The 20,618-nt window shown below is 40.5% G+C and overlaps 1 protein-coding gene across 1 annotated transcript in view; it reads left to right on the plus strand.

The window, feature by feature from the left end:
- Positions 1-20,618, plus strand: part of SCAPER (S-phase cyclin A associated protein in the ER) — a 346,678-nt gene that overhangs the window by 285,896 nt on the left and 40,164 nt on the right. The window lies entirely within an intron of this gene.

Consider the following 20,618-nt stretch of genomic DNA (forward strand, 5'->3'; position numbering starts at 1 on the left):
GGTTACACTTAAATTTTTATAAGGGAGTGATGAAAGGAGCAAATGCTTGTTTTCCTTTATCATTGTAGAATATTTTTAAAACATTCTTGTTAACTAATGTTATGCAATTATTTTGTTAATAACATGGGGAAAAGTTAACCATAGCATGCAAACGTAGATAAGGAAGAAGAGAAGAAAAAAAACAACATTGATGCAGGGGGAACTTAATTCCTGAAAGGGAAAGGTAACATTAGTCATGAAAAACAAACATGAGTCAGTAAAACACAAAATATGGAACAAAGCTCTAGGTGGCTGTAATTTCTGATAAGTAGGAGTCCCAGAACCAAGAAAAAGGGCTGTAACTGCAAATATTATTCCATAAAGACCATCGAGACTTAATGAAATTTGTCTTCTAGCCTCTTCCTGTAGGCTGCCAAGTTGTCATTTTGCACTTTCAACACAATATTGCCAAAAGTCAAATAGATATTAAAGAATCACCCTTCTCTTAGCAAAAAAATTACTCTAGCCACAAGAGTAAGTGACATACTATTTGGAATTTCTAAAGCAGGCATATCCTTCCCAAAAAATATTAGAAAATATTGTATCTTAGAATAGTGGGAAGCTATGCCAATACCTCTTTCAGGAAAATATGTACCTTGTAGCAGGTCCAGAACATCAAGTAGATGAGATATCATAGTTTCCAAAACATCCTGTGATATGTATAAAAGATCAGCTGTTGAAAATATTAATAATCGTCTCAAATGTGTGTCTTTTTTCTGATAATTAGGTACTATGGCTTGATCTCTTACACCAGCAGTTCTCAACCAGGGGTCCGAGGGCCCTTGGGGGTCTGCGACCAGGTTTCAGGCAATCTGCCAAGCAGGGCAAGACTCACTGAGGGCCAGGGCAGAAAGCGTCGGGCCCTGGGCAATTGCCCTGCTTGCTACCCCTGCTTGCTACCAGGCTGGCTTTTACATGCAGAAAAACAGTTGTGGCACATGTGGGCCATGGAGCTTTTATAGCATGTTAGGGGGGCTGCAGAAACAAAAAGGTTGAGAACCCCTGTCTTACACCAAAGAAATCAATGGGAATGGGTTGGGAACTTCCTACCTGAGAGACCGTCGCTGTCCTCATGTCATACCATAGGTACATCTATTCTACACTGCATGTTTTTTCGATGGTGTGTGGAGTACATACACAAGTAGCCCCTGTATAAGGGTATAAATAACAGTGTAAACAGTGAGGCAAGGCTTGGGCAAATATAATACAGACATGCTGAAGGGTGTGGATATGTACCCGAGTACATACCCTATACAGCTCTTTACTCACCCAAGCCATGCCTCCTCATCTACACTACTGTTTTTTGCTGTGTAGTGTCCCATTGCTTCCCTGCAGCAGGAGCCTTTCCCTGCTGCAGGAAGAGTCTCTGGCAGAGGTCAGTTGGGTACTTCAGGACCATGGAGCTTTGATCCTGTATCAGATCATGGGTCACTTGACCTGTCACTGTATACAAATGCAAAAAATGCTTAACCTTTATATGAGATCTTTGTATTTAAAATTTCTCACATTCAAGTAGCAGTGCTAAATATGATACAAAATAATCATGTGAACAAGGATTATTGAAATCACATGCTAATTTTGAGCCATAACATACTGTGTGGACTAAAACCAACATAATAATATACAGTATTCGTAATGAGATCAGTCATGGAAAGGTTCAGGTTAATATGAATTTTTTTCCAGAAAGTTTTGACTATATCCAAGCAGGTTTTTATCGTGACCATTATTATGCAACCTTATACAGCTATAACTATAGCATTCATAGTAGTAACCATTAGTACAAATTCAGGGTTTTAAAAAATTTTATTATACTTTTAATATATGGTACATAATACTTGAATATTTATTTTATATATATATTATCAATATTGGAGTCATTTTAGATTGGTTTGCACATTGTGCCAATGTATACTTGTGTATGGTGTTATTTTGCAGTATAAGAACCTAAATACAATATAATAGAGTATTAGAATCATAGACTTTAAGGACAGAAGGGACCATTATGATCATCTAGTCTGACCTCCTGCACAACGCAGGCCATAGAATCTCACCCACTCACTCCTGTAACAAACCCCTAACCTATGTCTGAGCTATTGAAGTCCTTAAATCGTGGTTTACAGACTTCAAGGTGCAGAGAATCCTCCAGCAGGCGTTCCGTGCCCCACGCTGCAGAGGAAGGTGAAAAAACTCCAGGGCCTCTGCCAATCTGCCCTGGAGGAAAATTCCTTCCCAACCCCAAATATGGCAATCAGTTAAACCCTGAGCATGTGGGCAAGACTCACCAGCCAGACACCCAGGAAAGCATTCTCTGTACTAACTCAGATCCCACCCCATCTAACATCCCATCACAGGCCATTGGGCATATTTACCACTAATAGTCAAAGATCAATTAATTGCCAAAATTAGGCTATCCCATCATACCATCCCCTCCATAAATTTATCAAGCTTAGTCTTGAAGCCAGATATGTTTTTTGCCCCCACTGCTCTCCTTGGAAGGCTGTTCCAGAACTTCACTCCTCTGATGGTTAGAAACCTTTGTCTAATTTCAAGTCTAAACTTCCTAATGGCCAGTTTATATCCATTAGTTCTTGTGTCCACACTGGTACTGAGCTTAAATAATTCCTCTCCCTCCATGGTATTTATCCCTCTGATATATTTATAGAGAGCAATCATATCTCCCCTCAGCCTTCTTTTGGTTAGGCTAAACAAGCCAAGCTCTTTGAGACTTGTTTCATAAGACAGGCTTTCCATTCCTTGGATCATCCTAGTCGCCCTTCTATGTACCTGTTCCAGTTTGAATTCATCCTTCTTAAACATGGGAGACCAGAACTGCACACAATATTCCAGGTGAGGTCTCACTAGTGCCTTATATAACTGTACTAACACCTCCTTATCTCTACTGGAAATACCTCGCCTGATTCATCCCAAGACCACATTAGCTTTTTCACAGCCATATCACATTGGCGGCTCATAGTCATCCTGTGATCAACCAATACTCTGAGGTCCTTCTCCTCCTCTGTTACTTCCAAGTAATACGTCCGCAGCTTGTAACCAAAATTCTTGTTATTAATCCCTAAATGCATGAACTTGCACTCTTCACTATTACATTTCATACTATTACTCCAGTTTACAAGGTCATTCAGATCTTCCTGTATGATATCCCGGTCCTTCTCTGTATTGGCAATGCCTCCCAGCTTTGTGTCATCTGCAAACTTTATTAGCACGTTCCCACTTTTTGTGCCAAGGTCAGTAATAAAAAGATTAAATAAGATTGGTCCCAAAACTGATCCCTGAGGAACTCCACTAGTAACCTCCTTCCAGCATGACAGTTTACCTTTTAGTGTGAACTGTTGTAGTCTCCCCTTTAACCAGTTCTTTATCCACCTTTCAATTTTCATGTTGATCCCCATCTTTTCCAATTTAGCTAATAGTACTCCATGTGGAACCGTATCAAATGCCTTACTGAAATCGAGATAAATTAGATCCACTGCATTTCCTTTGTCTAAAAAATCTGTTACCTTCTCAAAGAAGGAGATCAGGTTGGTTTGGCACGATCTACCTTTTGTAAAACCATGTTGGATTTTGTCCCAATTACCATTGACTTCAATGTCCTTAACTACTTTCTCCTTCAAATTTTTTTCCAAGACCTTGCATACTTTGTTACTATTGTAGAGTGGTAGCCATGTTAGTCTGTATCAGCAAAAACAACGAGGAGTCCTTAGTCCTTAGCACCTTAGAGACTAACAAATTTATTTGGGCATAAGCTTTTTTGGGCTAAAGCCCACTTCATCAGATGCATGGAGTGGAAAATACAGTAGGCAGGTATAAATACACCCCACTTGATGATAAAATAACTAAAATCAGCTTTTCCTTACGCTCTCAGGAGAAAATTGTGCATGTTGGAAGAGAAAGGTAGGAGTAACTTTTTTTAGGGCAAAATGCTGTCATCAGTCCACTCATCAAGTAGCCGAATGGTATTTCAGGAAGGTTTGCAGTTGTCCACAGGGTGCCAGCAAAGTCTCTTCCGGTTGTGGTACCCTTTAAAATACTTAAATTACCAAGGAAGCTCCAGATTCAATTGTGTATATCGTGTACCAGTGTCTGAGGCCAGGCGGGGTCTCGGAATGTAAATATGGGTTGTCGTTATGAGCTGCCTTTTGGACAGATGTTTCTTTTTCATACTCCTATTTCCATCCCAGATTTTAAAGCAATAGTTTCTTTTCCCCCCTGCTGTATTGAACAGTCCTAAATAAAATACAGCAGTTTTGTTTTCTTGGTAAATCAGACATTGTGCATTGACACTATATGATCTTAAGATGCTCTATGCATTGTGTTTGGAAAAATCGTGCTCAGTTTATCTTATTCTTGGAAGTTGAAAAGCAACTATTGATCGATCTTTTCAATAGTCAATCAATATATTAATTATAATTATAAAATACAATATTTTATATATACTGGATGAAATTTTAAGCCTAGGTGCCTAAAGCTAGGCACCTAAATCTGTATTTAGGTGTGTAAATAAAAGTGCTAAGCACCTGAAGCTTCCTTTGTCTTCAGTGGGGTTTGGAGGGTTTAACAGTGTTCACTGATGGTGGCCCTGCTTCCCAATACTCATTGTGATTGTAGGAGTAAAGGTGTATTTTCAGGCCTTGAATCCTGCACTGCACTGTGACATGTTGTGCATGTGAATACAAGACAGAAAATGATGAAAAGGGTAGGGAACACAGGGAAACCTGATCCTCCATTAATAACAACATTGCTGTGCTGCCTCAACGTATTCCTTCCTAGTAGCAGGAGTGAGGCCTAAGAAGGAAAACATGGAGTCAAGCTCTTCATCAACACGCCAAGGATCATGCTTACATCTATTTCTCTTCAGATGTGCCCATTCTTCACATGTTCCCTACCCCTTTTTTTAACCTGAGTATGTGTGAATAAGACTGAATACACAAGAGGTTTAGCTGAAGCTCTGTGCAGAAGACTATGGTTAACGCTTAAGCTCACTTGTCACCATCAGTAGCCTCTGCTTACATTCATACTGAAATGTAACAACTCACCATACCATGCCATGCACTGCATAAGGACTTGCAAGATCAAGACCCGTGTTAAAAATACATGAAAAATCAACTAGCCAAAGACGTTATTTTCTATGAGCCCTGAATGAAGAACTGTATAACTGATGCAAAGGGGAGGAAGGAAATTCTTCAGATGCAGTACATCATAAGGGCTAGTTGTATCCAAATCTTGTTCTCGTTAAGGACTGTAAAATAAACTAACAATAACACAGACTCAATGATAAAACTTGGTTCTGCACAACGAGAATATTGCAAATAAACCCCTCTCAAATCATCAAGCTTCTTGGAGCATCAGTTTACAGAGTATATTTGCCATTGCTTGATGTGAGAACTATTTACAAGCTCCCTTGCTAATGTAATGTGGAAATGGAGTGTGACATCAATACAGAAGCTGTGTTGTTGCTACTGAATCTTATCTCAAAACAGAACTGGGCAGCATGTAATCCTTAATGAATCTAGACTGTGAATTACAAACTAGAACAGCGGTATGCAGAAATATACAGGGTTTTTGTCCAGGAAAATAGCAAATGTCAGATCACAGAAATAAAAGGGAAGTAGGCTGGTTTTTCTGTTTTATTACAGTAATTAAGATAATGCCTGTTTTGGCTGCTGAATGGCAAAATAGGATGTAAGCAGTTTGCTAGAGTACGGATTGTCCTGCTTTCCATTGCCAAGACAGAGCAGATTCAAGAAGTACTCTAAACTACATGCAAGTAACAAATGCTTACTTAGAAGGGAAGAAACTAAAAGTGTTCATGACTGTACATACCATACAATGAAGGTGAGGCCTAGCTTTATTATATTAATTATAGCAAGCATAAAAGTTTTCTGTGCTTACTTATTTATTTTTACCTCCTAATTTTTACAGCGTTGTTGAGCTGTAAATCCTAACATGAAAAGACAGGTTTTGTCCTCAAACTTTTTTGAAAGTTATTTCTTCATTTGACTACTGTTATTAACCGTGTGTGTGTATACAAGCATTAAAATGTATCCCTCACAGACTCATGACTGCTTTTTACATCAGTTCATATTTTTAAATATAAACAATTTTCTCTCATAAATAAAAGCTTGCAGAAATTGTTCTTTTATACTGTTTGTGTTACAGAGCAATATCAATAGTATTGTTATATAAATGGTATATGCTCTAATAATAATTCCTATAATCGTGCTGTAGCTAAATTTCTCAGTATTGACAAATAATTTATTTCAAGAGATACAGTAATTAACCTGTAAATGAGCTATCATGAGATTAGTATAAGCAATATGCTGTATTAACATAATTAATATTTTTACATTAGTATTTATTATTTTTATAAGCTTCTCTCCCAGTAACCCAAATTCTGTGGCCATTCATGGATCCCTTATGGCAGAGCTTGAACTCTAATGGGTACCAGATTTTCATAACAGTAGTGCAGGCTCCCTGGCTTTTCTTAAATTAAAAAAAAACAAAAACACCCACCATCTTAGGAGCTGTTGCTGCAATTCAAATACTCACCTGTTTTTTCATGCTAATGATAGCTAAGAGGTTTGCCCTTAATGATTATATTCTAATAACCACTCTTCCAAACCCATATAAGGTGTGAACCTCCTTTAAACGGGTCATTCAAAGAGAATGGTACAAGGCCAAAACCAGAGAGCGAAAACAAGCAAAATAAAAGTATGGGACTACTTGTAGAAAAAGGGGCTCTTCAGTGTGAGGAAGAAAATCTAAATCTGGCCCTTTGTATGGGAACTGACACGTAGTTACTTGCATTTTCATTTCTGAAGTTCAGCAACAGTTTTATTAAGAACTTTAATTTTAACTAGTGGTGTAGGGTGTACAATGTTCAATTGTCAAAATTTGAGATTCATGACTGATACCATTGTTGTGAAAATTGTGGGTGTTGTAATTTAAGTGAGTAGGAAAGAAAAGATGCGAATGACATGCACAAATAACTATTCCTCAAAGAGGCTGTGCTTGTTTGCAGAACCCTTATTTTCTGGTGTTTCATTGCTGTAGTTACTGACTTCAAACCTAAAATAGCTATGGCATAATTGTATATTCTGCCCATGTGCTTTTTAAAACTTTAATCCGTTGCTTGACAGTTACCATTGAGTTTGTTGTTAGACTTCTCAACATTTGAAACAGAATCAAAAGATTTTTGAAAACCTCTTACATATAAGAGATTCACTGTTTTACTAGGTTGAACAAAATCACTCAAAGCAGCATATACAAAAGGTCATATTTTATTTTCCCTCATCGCATATACATTTTTTTCACTTTAAAGCCCACAACTGGTATGAATAAGGTCTTTTACTTTTTTATTGTAAACATTTAGGCTTAAAGTGATTATAACTGACAGTTAAAACCAACAGGAGCCAGTGGCCTGTTCATGTACAAATTATCTGTAATACAGGCAAAATCAAAAGTAAACATTTCCAAGAGTTCCTTCAGTTCCACATTAGTTTTCTACAAGCCAAACACAGCAGACAGAGTGTTTTGTTTTTTTTTCACGGTTATGTCCTGTGGTGTAGTTGCAAAATGGGCAGTTTTCTTTATGAAAAAATAATGCTTGTGTTTTTGAACCACTTCTACATCTGATTTCTTTTAACATATATTTCTGATTGATTCCCTGCTCCATAGTAGTACAAAATTGTGAAAGAATTGTATCCAGCTAAATAAGCTTCATCATAGGATTTGTTTCGCACTATTAATGGGTTGGGAGATTAGAATAAGTTAACATTAACCTCAGGTAAAATTGATCAATCATTTCATTACAAATAGTTGCAAAAATTGCTCTGAGGTAGCATACACAGTGTTCAGTTTTAGGTTATATTTTGGGTGATGAATAGTTTTCAGCTGATTAGTCTTCCATTTTATATCACTGAAAAACCTAAGATTTATCATTAAAATTAAGAAATGCTAATTGATGAAAGAAGGTATACTATACTTTGATATGAAGGGAAAGAGGAGTATTTTAGTGACTTGAGCGTTATGAGTAACTATAGAGTCTGTTGCAGAATAACTAATTGGGCAACAAAAATAAAATTTTAAAGGCAAGGCGTTTCTGGGGAGCTCATTGACCTAGAAAGCGAAGTTTTAAAAGTCTTCATCTAGACATCTAGGATTAAATTATGCCTTTCCACATGAAAGCCAGGAAAGGCCACAAGCTCCCACTCCATGGTATGAGCAGAGGGTATGGCCATCTCAATCCAGGAGTGTCCCAAAAGCTGTTATAATTAGCATTCCCTTATGAGCGATACTCCAGTTGGTTCCTCGTCTGCACCTGAGATGGCCTCTTCCCCCACAAGGGGATGGCAGTTGTGGAGCAAAAATCTGCATAAGATAATAATGCTGACAGATTTGAAATAGGATGATGCTACAGGGAGTAGCTCACTCCTGACTTCATTCAGCCACACTCACTCAGAAAACATGCAAAGAGCCCCAAAGTGAAGAGTTCATGAAGGAAGGATTCTACAATCCAGGGAAGGAGAGGTGATGTCATATTGGCTGATCAAAGCACTGCCCTCCCCCAAACAAAGTTTGAGCCCTAATAGTAGGTTTTCTACTCTTTTGATCCTCTCCATGATAAGAAATAGAGGGGATGTTCAACCTGCAGTTAGACTGAAATGTTTGTTTCATTTTTTTATAGCAGGTGGCAACAAATCAGCTTATTTATTGATTGATTGGTTGATTGATTGATTGGCCTTACTTCAACTTGCCTGTTGGTAAGGCTTTCAATATGGTGCATTACATTTTGAAAGAATTCAACAGTAGTAGCTTTTTGAAACTCTGTTGCAGTTTGGTTTATGGCATGATTTCTTTAGTGGATTCTTAGGACTCCCAGTTGGTTATTAAAGGCAGTCGGTGTTAAACAAACACAGACCCCGTTTTTGAACCTGTACAATAAACTCAGACACATTAGTCTGTAGTCGAGTCTCTGCAAGTGAGTGACCTCTAACTCTTATGCCTCTAATGGAAGTAGCTGAGTGCCGATTAACAATAGCGAAAAGGAGGTTGTGTAACACCACAGATGGTACCTGTAGGTAAATAGACAAAGTTTTCTTCTTTTTGTTTTTACTGCATTTCTTCTGAAGAGCTAGTTGTTTCCTTTCAAAGATTTTATGAGGTGATTGTGCAGCTTTGTGTGTACTTTACACAAGATAGGTGAGCTATCTATGAGAAGGACTAGGGCACTAATATCCTGGTGGCAAAGGAAAAATATTTCGTAATTTAGGCTTATTTTCAGTAACATCAGTCATGGGATGGGCTGCAAATAGAAGAGTATTAAAATAAGCTTTGTTCTCTTACAGCAGTTTCAGAGAAAATTATTCTTGACACGTATGATCTGATCAACTGAGCATCAGTGGTTCTTCTGAGCAATCATCATGCAAATTTAAATACCTAAAAGATCATTTATCAAGTTGTACCTGCAGCCTAAATCCTGCCTCCAGTTGCCAGAACAAGTAATTCAGCTGTACATTAGGGAATTCCAAGTGGGAGAGAACTCCTTGGAGGCCAGGGAGCAGGAGTAGAGCCGATTTGAAGCCGCTACTCCAACTTAAGGGCTGGAATAACATTGATGGCCCTAGCATCTCCCTCTGCTTCCCCTTTCCCTTTACTCCCAAGGTAGCCTATTTCCTCTTGTTTTTTCCTTCCCCCCCCCCCCCGATATTCTGGTTTAACTTGGATTTAAACTTGGAGAGTGGTCAGTTTGGACGAGCTATTACCAGCAGGAGAGTGAGTCTGTGTGTGTATGGGGGTGGGTTTTTGGAGGGGGGTGAGGGAGTGAGAGAACCTGGATTTGTGCAGGAAATGGCCTAACTTCATTATCATGCACATTGTGTAAAGAGTTGTCACTTTGGATGGGCTATCACCAGCAGGAGGGTGAATTTGTGTGGGGGGGTGGAGGGTGAGAAAACCTGGATTTGTGCTGGAAATGGCCTAACCTGACGATTACTTTAGATAAGCTATTACCAGCAGGACAGTGGGGTGGGAGGAGGTATTGTTTCATATTCTCTGTGTATATATAAAGTCTGCTGCAGTTTCCACGGTATGTATCTGATGAAGTGAGCTGTAGCTCACGAAAGCTCATGCTCAAATAAATTGGTTAGTCTCTAAGGTGCCACAAGGACTCCTTTTCTTTTTCCCAAGGAATAGAGAATCTTACAAGCAGTGGATCCGCAGGCTATGTCCCTGCCCAGCACCTACAGCATGATTTCTCTCAGCCACCTGAAGAGCCCACGCAGACCTTGTATTTCTGTAGTGTAGAACAGTGGTTCTCAAAGCCGGTCCGCCGCTTGTTTAGGGAAAGCCCCTGGCGCACCGGACCGGTTTGTTTACCTGCCGCGTCCGCAGGTTCGGCCGATCGCGGCTCCCACTAGCCGTGGTTCGTCACTCCAGGCCAATGGGGGCTGCGGGAAGTGGCGCAGTACTGGCCGCCACTTCCAGCAGCTCCCATTGGCCTGGAGTGGCGAACCGCGGTCAGTGGGAGCCGCGATCGGCTGAATCTGCCTACGCGGCAGGTGAACAAACCGGTCCCGTGCGCCAGGGGCTTTCCCTGAACAAGCGGCAGACTGGCTTTGAGAACCACTGGTGTATAAAATTTACCGCCCCCACCCCGCTCTAGTTCCTAACATTTCCTCCACTAGAGAAGTACACTAATTCTTCTGTGATGGGATCCTTTATGACTCTGGAGGAGTGGGGAGATTAAGACTTAAGAAACGGGGCATTTATTTAAAAATAGCTTGCAAGTTAAATTGTGCAATGATATACTGCACACAGACATATTCTTTTGAATACACTCCCAGAATTCCAAAATTATCACTGCTACAAAACAGCTGTGAACTGGAAAATAACTGTTGATATTGGCAGAAATTTCCCATGTGAGGTCAGCAACTACGTTATTCTCCATCTCAGAACTTGATCCAATAGAAAATAAGCTTTAGGAATACTTTATCTGTACAGCTGCAGGCGCAAATTTCAGTTCCAAGGGGAAGTACCTCTCTAACAGCTGCTAAATGCTGCATTAAGAATTTTACATTTAGCCCCCTTCACAACAGTAGAAGCTTAGACTTCTTGCTGTATAATAAACAGACGTAAGGGAATGACATTGAAGGCCTTACTGAGTATGCTGGGTGAGTCCCCTGATATGCTAATGTGGGAGCAGGTTCTTCTTTGAGTAGTATCCCTATGGATGCTCCACTTCAGGTGCACATGCACCTCTTGAGCCAGTGATCAGAGATTTCTAGCTAGCAGTGTCTGATGAGCCTCATGTGCGCTGTATGCCTCCTTGTGGTGGACACCAAGGTTATATAGGGGTGCCCAGGCAAACCACTTTCTGTTCCTTCTCTACCGCCTTGGCCCAAGATGAAACACTAGTATGTTCACCTAGAGCATTCTTAGTCTTTCGCTTTATCCCCTTTTTCTATCAAAGTTAGTTAGTTAGGGTTGTTGTTAGTGTTAGTGTAGTTGTTAGTTTAGATGGAAGGACTGATTTCCCTCTCTTTTGCTTTGGGAGACTTATCCTCCTGACAGGCTATGTCTGGCTTGCCAGGCTTCAAACATTGCCTCTCTTGCCAGGAGGCTATAGCAGTGAACCACAGACACTCCAAGTGAGTCCATTGCCTGGGGGAGTGAGTCCCGCATCTCCTAGAGTGCATCTTTTGTTTAACCCTTAAGTCCAGGGCTCAGAAGAACAGGGAATTAAAGCTCAAACTGTTGGTTATGGAACCTGCAAACACCCTCTGAGCCAGGTCAGGAGATGACACTCGCCCCACATCTATCCCTGACAGATCTAGCAGCCCATCAACCTCAGGGTATGCTTCTCCTAAGAAAGGAAAGCCTTTGGAGCACTCTAGGAAGACTACCGAAAAGAGGAACACAGACTATATCTAAGGAGCCAGCTCCAAAAAAGACCAGGTCCCCATCAAGGTTCTTGGTCTCCGATAGGGATGTAAAAGATTAACCGGTAAGCATTAGTCTTAACGGTTAACTGTGGGCAGGCTGGCCCCAGCAGCCCTGTGCCAGCCCTGGCATGAGGCACCCCAGCCGCGCCAGCTGGCAGGATTGGCCCCAACCGCTTAATTTAACGACATATTTTAATCCTTTAAATGGTTAACTTTTTAAACAATATTTACATCCCTAGTCTTCCAAGGCACCGTTGAGGCCACAGACTCTTCCTCCAGTACCAGCAGGCCCATAAAGACCCGAAGCTCCAAGGAGAGGAAGCACAACTCCAATAGGATGCCCATGCCCTCTGCTAGTAAGGAGAGTAAACACAAGGTACCATCGAGCTCGGCCCCGTCATCAGCACTGAAGCATCTCGGTCAACCATGAACCCAACCATCGGTACTGATGCAAGCAGCTCAGCCGGGGATGTCTGTACAAGTGGTACCCTCAGTACAGAGAAAGCATTGGCGCTTGACAAAGCCTGCGGCACGCTCGTCGGTACTGGTACCATTTGTTCCAGTCCTGGCAACCTCAGCTACAGTGTGTGTACCAGGGTTCTTTCTTGTACTGCAGGAGTTCAGATACTCAAGGATTGCTCTATCTTGGATGAACCAGAGTCCCCCTTGCTGTCAGGTACAGAGCAGTTCATGGTACTCAGACCTCGGTCTCTAAGTGGCCACTCTGTGGCACAGGACTCTCTTACATTCTCGTTGACTGCCCCTCCAACTACAATGGGAGGATGTGGAAAAAGAAGAAGAGGGCTCCCTGTCACTTTCCTCAATTTCTGTTAGGGGTTCTCCTACATACCCCTTTCAGAATCTTTTGCACAGGGAGAACTTGGAGGCTTGTCAAGGACCAACTCTGTATGCACCCCTGCTCCCTTATAGACCCCTCCCCCCACAAAGTGGCCATATTGGGACCCCTGGGCAACCTAAAAGCAGGAATTCAGCAGACCACCGGTACCATTACTTTAGGGAGACTGGGGTTTCGCATCCTCCCTCTATTCTTTCACAGCAGGAGGAGATGTTTGAGGAGCTGGAGGCTAGATCAGATGAGGAATTCACCCCTGAAACTCCCATTTCATCATCATTGGCAGTCATGCCTCCCACTCCTTCTGTCACCGACGAGTACAGACAATTCCAGGACCTCATTAGAAGGGTGGCTAACACTCTACAGATCCCTCTGGAGGAGGTCAAAGATCATCAGCACAGGCCACCAGATATTTTGCAGTCAGCAACACTCTCCAGAGTGGCGCTGCCTATTAATGAGGCTCTCCAGATCCACTTAAGACAGTATGGCACACACTGGCCACTATTCCACCAATGCGCAAAAGGCAGACAAGAAGTACTACGTGCCCCATATGGACTCTGACTTTTTATTTTCCCCTCCCTCTCCTAACTCCCTTGTGGTGGATGGCTCTGAAAGAACGGTATAAGCAGCACTTTTTGAGAACTACCCCCATGACAAGGACCAAAAGCGACTGGATCTCTTTGGACAAAAGCATTAGGCATCCACAACCCTGCAGGTTGAGATTGCAAACTATCACGCAGTCCTTGCCAAATATAACTTTATCAATTTCAACATGCATTCAACCAGATCACAAGTGGCATGTGCTGCATTTTTGAAGAATGGCCAAGTATCTGAGATATGTAGAGCTACTATCTGGTCTTCAGTCCATACATTTTCAAAGCATTACTCCCTGCTCTGTGCCATTAGATCTGATGCAGTACTTAGTACAGCAGAGCCATCTTCAGCTGTGGATCTTGTTCTGAAGCTCCCTCCTCCTCCTAGGAATACTGCTTGGGAGTCACCTGAAGTGGAGTACCTATAAAGACACTACTCGAAGAAGGAAGAAATGTTATCCTGTGCAGTAACTGTAGTTCTTTGAGATGGGTGCTCTACCACCTGCCCTCCTTATCCTCTACTTCAGTTGTTCCCTAGGAAATGACTGAGTAGAGAAGAAACAAAGGGCAGTTTGCCCACGAATGCCTATATGTCTGCCGCGAGAAGGCATAGGGTGCGTGCACAGGCCAAATGAGCACTGATAGCTAGAAATCTCCAATTAAGGGCTCAGGAGACATGTATGCACCTCAAGTGGTGCACCTATGGGGGGGACATCCCGAAGAACTACAGTTACTGCACAGGATGAGTAACATTTCCTTCCCTGGCCGACTCAACTTCAGTCAACTAAGAAATGATATTTAAGGATTAAAAGCACTAATCAAGACTCCCTGTTTGGCAGTTTCAGAGGTCAGCCAGGGCAATGAAGAAAAAGGTCATCCGACCCTAAGATTACCTGGAAGGCAGAACCAGTCCATCTCTCTACCGAAGGTCACACTGGGAAGTCATTCCAAAGCTAAGGTCTAGTGACTCCTACAGACTGCACAGCTCCCATTGGAGAGAGACAATCCTGAGAATTGGAACTAGCAGAGTGCAGGAGGTAGCCAGCTCATTTGCATGAACTCCTGTATGAAATCTTTCTCACGGGTTTCACAGCACAAGTGCTAGCCACTGAGACAAAGTTTTGGCTTTTGTATCATGCTGAACTTTCCGAGGTCAGCCTATCGTAAGGCCAGAATCTGCTGGAATAACTCTCGAGAGTCATCAGCCTGTTGGTGTAAAACAACCTGCTATTGTTGATCAGCAGTACCTGCTCCATGTATAGTATGATCTTATTACAATTAAAGTTTTCTTTCCATTATAAACTTAATGTTCAGAGTCTGTACACCCTAAGCAATCCCCCTGAAATTTCACATGCCACATCTTAGCCCATGCTACAAATCACGGTGGATAAAAATCAATGATTTCTTTTTAAAAAATAAAAAAAAAATCTGATTTTTTTTATTTAAATCGGAATTTTTTGATAAAATGCTTTTTGAGGAAAAAACCTATCTAAAGAGAGTTTTTAATTATGATACATTTTAGCTCAAAGATATCTCATCATGGAATAGGGATTATAAATTCTAATTCTATAGCATGAGACAATATATTCATGTAATGTTTAAAAAAAGTTTTTTAAATGAGTTCCAATAGTTCATAGATTAGGAACCCAATCTTATGGAGTTCCAGGGGCTTCTGTATAGATTATTAAGTTAATGTATTTTACCAATGGGACTCAGTGTTCAGTCTAGAAGACAACCATCAGAAATGCTTAGTTTTGCAGTTCTCAAACTGTGGATTTGAGTCTCCAGAGATAACATGCTTCTTAACAGCAAAAACATTTTTAAATAAATAAATAATATAGAGAGGTGAGAAATAACAGACTTCAACCCTATTGTCCCTCTGCAAATTTGTGTACACAGAGTCAATCCCTTACGTCTCTCTAAAAGTGCAAAGTTTCAAAAAGTTCAGTGAACAGAAGATTGTTGAGGGTGGAATAGATCTGGACAAGGAGAAGAAATCTGGAAGTAAATGTGAGAAGGGCAGGACAGGCAGTAGAAACAAAAGTGAAACTGTTTGAGCAGCATATTCCAGAAGTCTTGCGGTCTTTCTGAGTGTAGCCTTCATTGATTTGAGATCTACCATACCATTCTCTCACTAGAAGGGAAAACCTATAATGGCTGCAGGCTGTAAAAGAGACCCAGTTTGGGAATATTTTAATGACGTTCCTCTACCTATGGGTAAGACAGGCATGCATGCAAAATGCAAACAGTGCAACAAAGAAATGGAAGGCATGGTTGCCCGAATGAGACAACATCATGAGAAGTGTTCCTTCTCGGGAGGAAGCTGTGTTGAAGATGATGAAAGGAACATGTCTGAACATGCAGGATCTTCAGGTTGGTAAACTTTTTTATTTCATACTTCTTTCTTAAGGACTGCCTCTTTTCCTTCTGGACTATTCTTGAATTCTCATGTTTGAGCAAAAAGTATAGTTGTTACTCTATGGTACTGCCATTTTAAATGCAGTTGTGATAAAAAAATAAATAACTGAAATAGGCAGATCTTTCTTTTACAATTTCACCTTTAAAGTAGTTCTGAGTGTCAGTGAATGCAATGAGTAATACTAAATGAGCAGTATGGTAATAATAATTAAATAACTGCATTGACTTGTTTTGTTTAGGAGAATCCATCCTCAACATACAGGATTCTGAAGACTATCCACCTTCAAGATCACCATCATTTTCTATAGTTTCAGGCTTATCTGCCAATGATAGTGTTTCAGTCACATCATGTATGTCACATAGCCACAATATATCACCTGTAGCAAAAAGAAAAAAAAATCTCCATCATCCAGAAACAACCATAGATAAATTTGTGATAAGAACCAGCAGATTACAAAAAGAGGTAATTGATGAAAAAATTGCCTGGTTTGTTTACGCAACAAACTCTCCTTTCCATATGATTGAGAACCCACACTTCATTAACATGATTCAGTCATTAAGACCAGGATATAGTCCACCTAACAGAGCAGATGTCACAGGCAAATTGCTGGATAAAGTGTGTGAAAGAGAATTGAGCAGTGTGCAAAAGGTCTAGAGGGTAAAATTGTTAACCTGAGTCTTGATGGCAATGTCCACAATGATCCTGTTGTATGTGCTTGTGTGACAACAGAAGAAGGGAATGTCTTCCTTACAGAAACAATTGATACATCAGGAAATGAACACACAGCAGAATACTTACAAGAAGTAGCAGTAAAACAAAAAATGGTGAAAAAGAATTCAAATATATAGTATGCAGCTTAGTCACAGACAATGCTAAAAATGTATCCAAGATGAGAAGTTATTTAGAAAAGAGTGAAGAGAGTCCCAAGCTAATAACATATGGTTGCAGTGCTCATTTGATGCACCTCCTAGCCAAAGACTTCAGTATTCCAGAAGTAAAGGCTAATGTTGTTGAAATTGAAAAATACTGCTGTAACAACCACTTTGCAGCAACTGCTCTGAAAAAAGTGGGAGGAACCAAGCTAACTCTCCCACAAGATGTGCGATGGAACTCAGTGGTGGACTGTTTTGAGCACTATATCAAGAACAGGCCTAATCTGATGACAATTTGTGAACAAAATTGTGAAAAAATAGATGTCACTGTCACAGCCAAAGTTCTCAAAATTGGGCTTAAGGGAAATGTTGAACACATACTGAGTATCCTTAAGCCTATTTCTGTAGCCTTGAACAAAATGCAGGGAAATAGCTGTTTTATTGCTGACGCTGTTGAAATTTTGAAGGAACAGAGTGAGATCTTAAAAAGAGAAATATGCAATGACAGACTTAAATTACAAGCATTAAAAAAACGAATGGGATAAGCACTATCTCCAGCTCATTTTCTTCCAAATAGTCACAATACTCAGTACCAGGGTCAAACCTTAACTGCTGAAGAAGAGGAGTTGGCTATGACATGGACATCCAGCAATCATCCCTCCATAATGCCGACTATAATAAACTTCAGAGCTAAGGGTGAACCAGTCAAGAAATATCTGTTTGCTGATGATGTTTTAAAGCAAGTTACACCAGTGAACTGGTGGAAGTCACTTAAGCACTTGGATTCAGAGACAATTGAAGTGGTAATCTCACTTTTAACAGCAGTAGCTTCTTCTGCCAGTGTAGAAAGACTATTTTCTTCCTTTGGACTAATTCATTCCAAATTGAGAAATCCTTTGGGACCTGAAAAAGCAGGAAAATTTGTTTTGTCTTTTCCAGATTAAGAACAAACAGAAAAATGAAGGTGAAGATGACTGAGTTAGCTGCAGAAGCCAATATTTTAAGTTTCTTGTGTTGACCTGGCTGACATAGTCTATTTAATTTTGGGGTTTTTTTAAAAAAATATATTTCATTTAACTATTTTAGTTAAAAACAGTTTTAACAAAAACAAACCTGATTTTTAAAAACTTGAATGTTTAACTAAATTCAAAAATTCATATGCTTGTTTTGTTAAAATATTCTATGTTTGCTGTTGAAGAGAGAAATCCAGAATACATACGTTGTTGTTTTAGTTAAATAAAACAATTTAAATGTCTGTCTGCTGATGTTATCCTCCTAATACAGCATGGCAAGAAAATCCTCCAAATATTAGTGATTAACCTGTTGAATTGGAGATAGTTCACCTCCCAATGACTTCATAAATAGCTGCTTCAGTTACCTTTAGTAAATGAAATAACCAGTCATTCATTTTCTGATATAGCTATAAAACCAATCTGAAAAGGTTTCAAAATAAATCATTTTAAAAATGAATAATGTGTACCTTCTAAAATTGAAACCTACATCTATCTCTGATTTGTGAAGAATATGTATTAAGAGTATAACAACCAACAAGAATGCACTTTTTGTAGAAATCCATGATTAAATTGAGTCTTCCTGACTAGTGGTTTAAATCATGATTTAAATCAATTTGGTTTAAATCAAATCCGCCCTGCTACAAATAATTAAAAAAGGAAATGTATATTCTAGAGAGGGGTTCTGCCTCCCACTGCAGCCCCAGTATGTTGTTATGGCAACATACAGAGGTTGTAAAACCCTCTCACAACCTCTTACCCCTGGCTGGGAGAGAATTTCCCTGATTTAAGCGCTGTGTAAGACAGCTAAGAACGGCCCTGCACAGGCACCTTCCAAGCCTCACTATAGGGGTCCTGCCAGGGGCAGGGCATAGCGGAGAGCGCTACAGAGATTTGGGTTGCAGAGCAACCCATCAACTGCACAAGAGAGGTTGCCGTATCTGTGGTCCATGTTGGTCCCTGACCAACTGATAATCAGGGTGGTCATCTTTGCCTTTTTTCTCTCCAGGCTATGCCTCTGTATGCTGCATCTACTGAAGGCTCAGCCCACAGTTGCATCCCTGGTTAAACAAAGTCCATGTTTTCTTAATGATAGGCTACAGTTTTTATTTTCTTGTTTTTCCCCCCACCTTTCCTCTTATTTACAGGTATAGCCTGTGATATACTCATACAGAGCTGTTTGAATGTGTCTACAGAGTAATGTTTAAAATTATTTTAAAAGGTTTATAAATGAATGCTCAAAAGGTACTGATTGAGGCATAGATGCGGAAAATGTGAAGGGGGCAGGAAGTGTGGAGAAGGGGGTAGTGGACAGGGAGGGACATGAATTGGCAGGAAACTGACTTGTTGTCATGGAACCATGCTGTTTGATCTTGAATGAATTATTTTGGGGAGGAGTGAGGGGGAGATGTATGGCACTGGGAGAGGAGGTATACTGTCCAGGCCATGCAAATGGGAATAAAGGAGAGATTCAGGGGACTAGGAATGGAAGGAGGTGAAGGGAAATGGAGGAAATGTGTAGGGTGGGTGCAGGGACATGAGAAGGGAACACATGGAATGAGGGGGGCACACAGAAAGAATAAGAGTAAGGGATGGGGCCAGATACTCTGTTGACCTACACTTTGTCTTTTTATTTACACCAGGGCAACATAGATGCAAAATGCTACTAAATCAGAAGGGTAACTGTGATGGGTTGTATCACAGAAAGCCCCTTGGGAACTGCCAATTGATGTGCTGGGACTACCTCTCAGCCCATTTTCCCTGGCAGCTTGGGACTTCAGACCCCTGCCTGGTTGTGTCAGACACGCTAGCCTGCTACAAACACAGACCCAGGTTTGAACTACATCCCACAAACTGCAGGCTTAACTGAAAACAGTTTAAGAAGTGCTCCTGTCTCCAGCACTCAGATGCACACCTCCCAATGGGGTCCAAACCCCAAATAAATCCATTTTACCCTGTATGAAGCTTATACAGGATAAACTCATAAATTGTTCACCATCTATAATACTGATAGAGAGGTATGCATGGCTGGTTTCCCCCCCCCCCCCGGGTATTAATACATACTTGGGGTTAATTAAAAAGTAAAAAGTGATTTTATTAAATACAGAAAGTAGAATTTAAGTGGTCCCAAGTAATAACATACAGAACAAAGTGAATTACCAAGCAAAATAAAATAAAACATGCCAGTCTAAACCTAATACAGTAAGAAAATGATTACAGATGAATTCTCACCCTCAGAGATGTTCCAGTAAACTTCTTTTACAGATTAGCCTCCTTCTAGTCTGGGTCCAGCAATCACTCACACTCCTGTGGTTACTGTCCTTTGTTCCAGTTTCTTTCAGGTATCCTTTGGGGGTGGAGAGGCTATCTCTTGAGCTAGCTGCAGTCAAAATGGAGGGGTCTCCCAGAGGCTTAAATAGACTTTCTCTTGTGGGTGGAGACCCCCTCCTCTCTCCTATCCAGAATCCAGCTCCAAGATGGAGTTTTAGAGTCACATGGGCAAGTCACATGTCCATGCATGACTCAGTCCCTTACCAGCCAGGCCACATTCCCAGGAAAGCTCAGATGTGGATTGGCATCTCCAAGTTCATTGTTAGCTTAAGTGTTTCTTGATTGGGCACTTACTGAGAATAGTCTTCCAACTTCACTGAGGCTACTTAAAATTAAACAAGTACATAGCCAATATTCATAACTTCGAATACAAAAATGATACCTGCATACAAATAGGATGAATATATCCAGTAGATCATAACCTTTGCAAAGATGTTACATGGCATATCTAGCATAAAACATATTCCAGTTATGTCATATTTACTTTCAGAAGCATATTTCCATAAAGCATTATGGGGTACAACGTCACAGTAACAATTTA

This window comes from Eretmochelys imbricata, chromosome 10 (genome assembly GCF_965152235.1).
Source record: "Eretmochelys imbricata isolate rEreImb1 chromosome 10, rEreImb1.hap1, whole genome shotgun sequence".
Taxonomy (NCBI): Eukaryota; Metazoa; Chordata; order Testudines; family Cheloniidae; genus Eretmochelys; species Eretmochelys imbricata.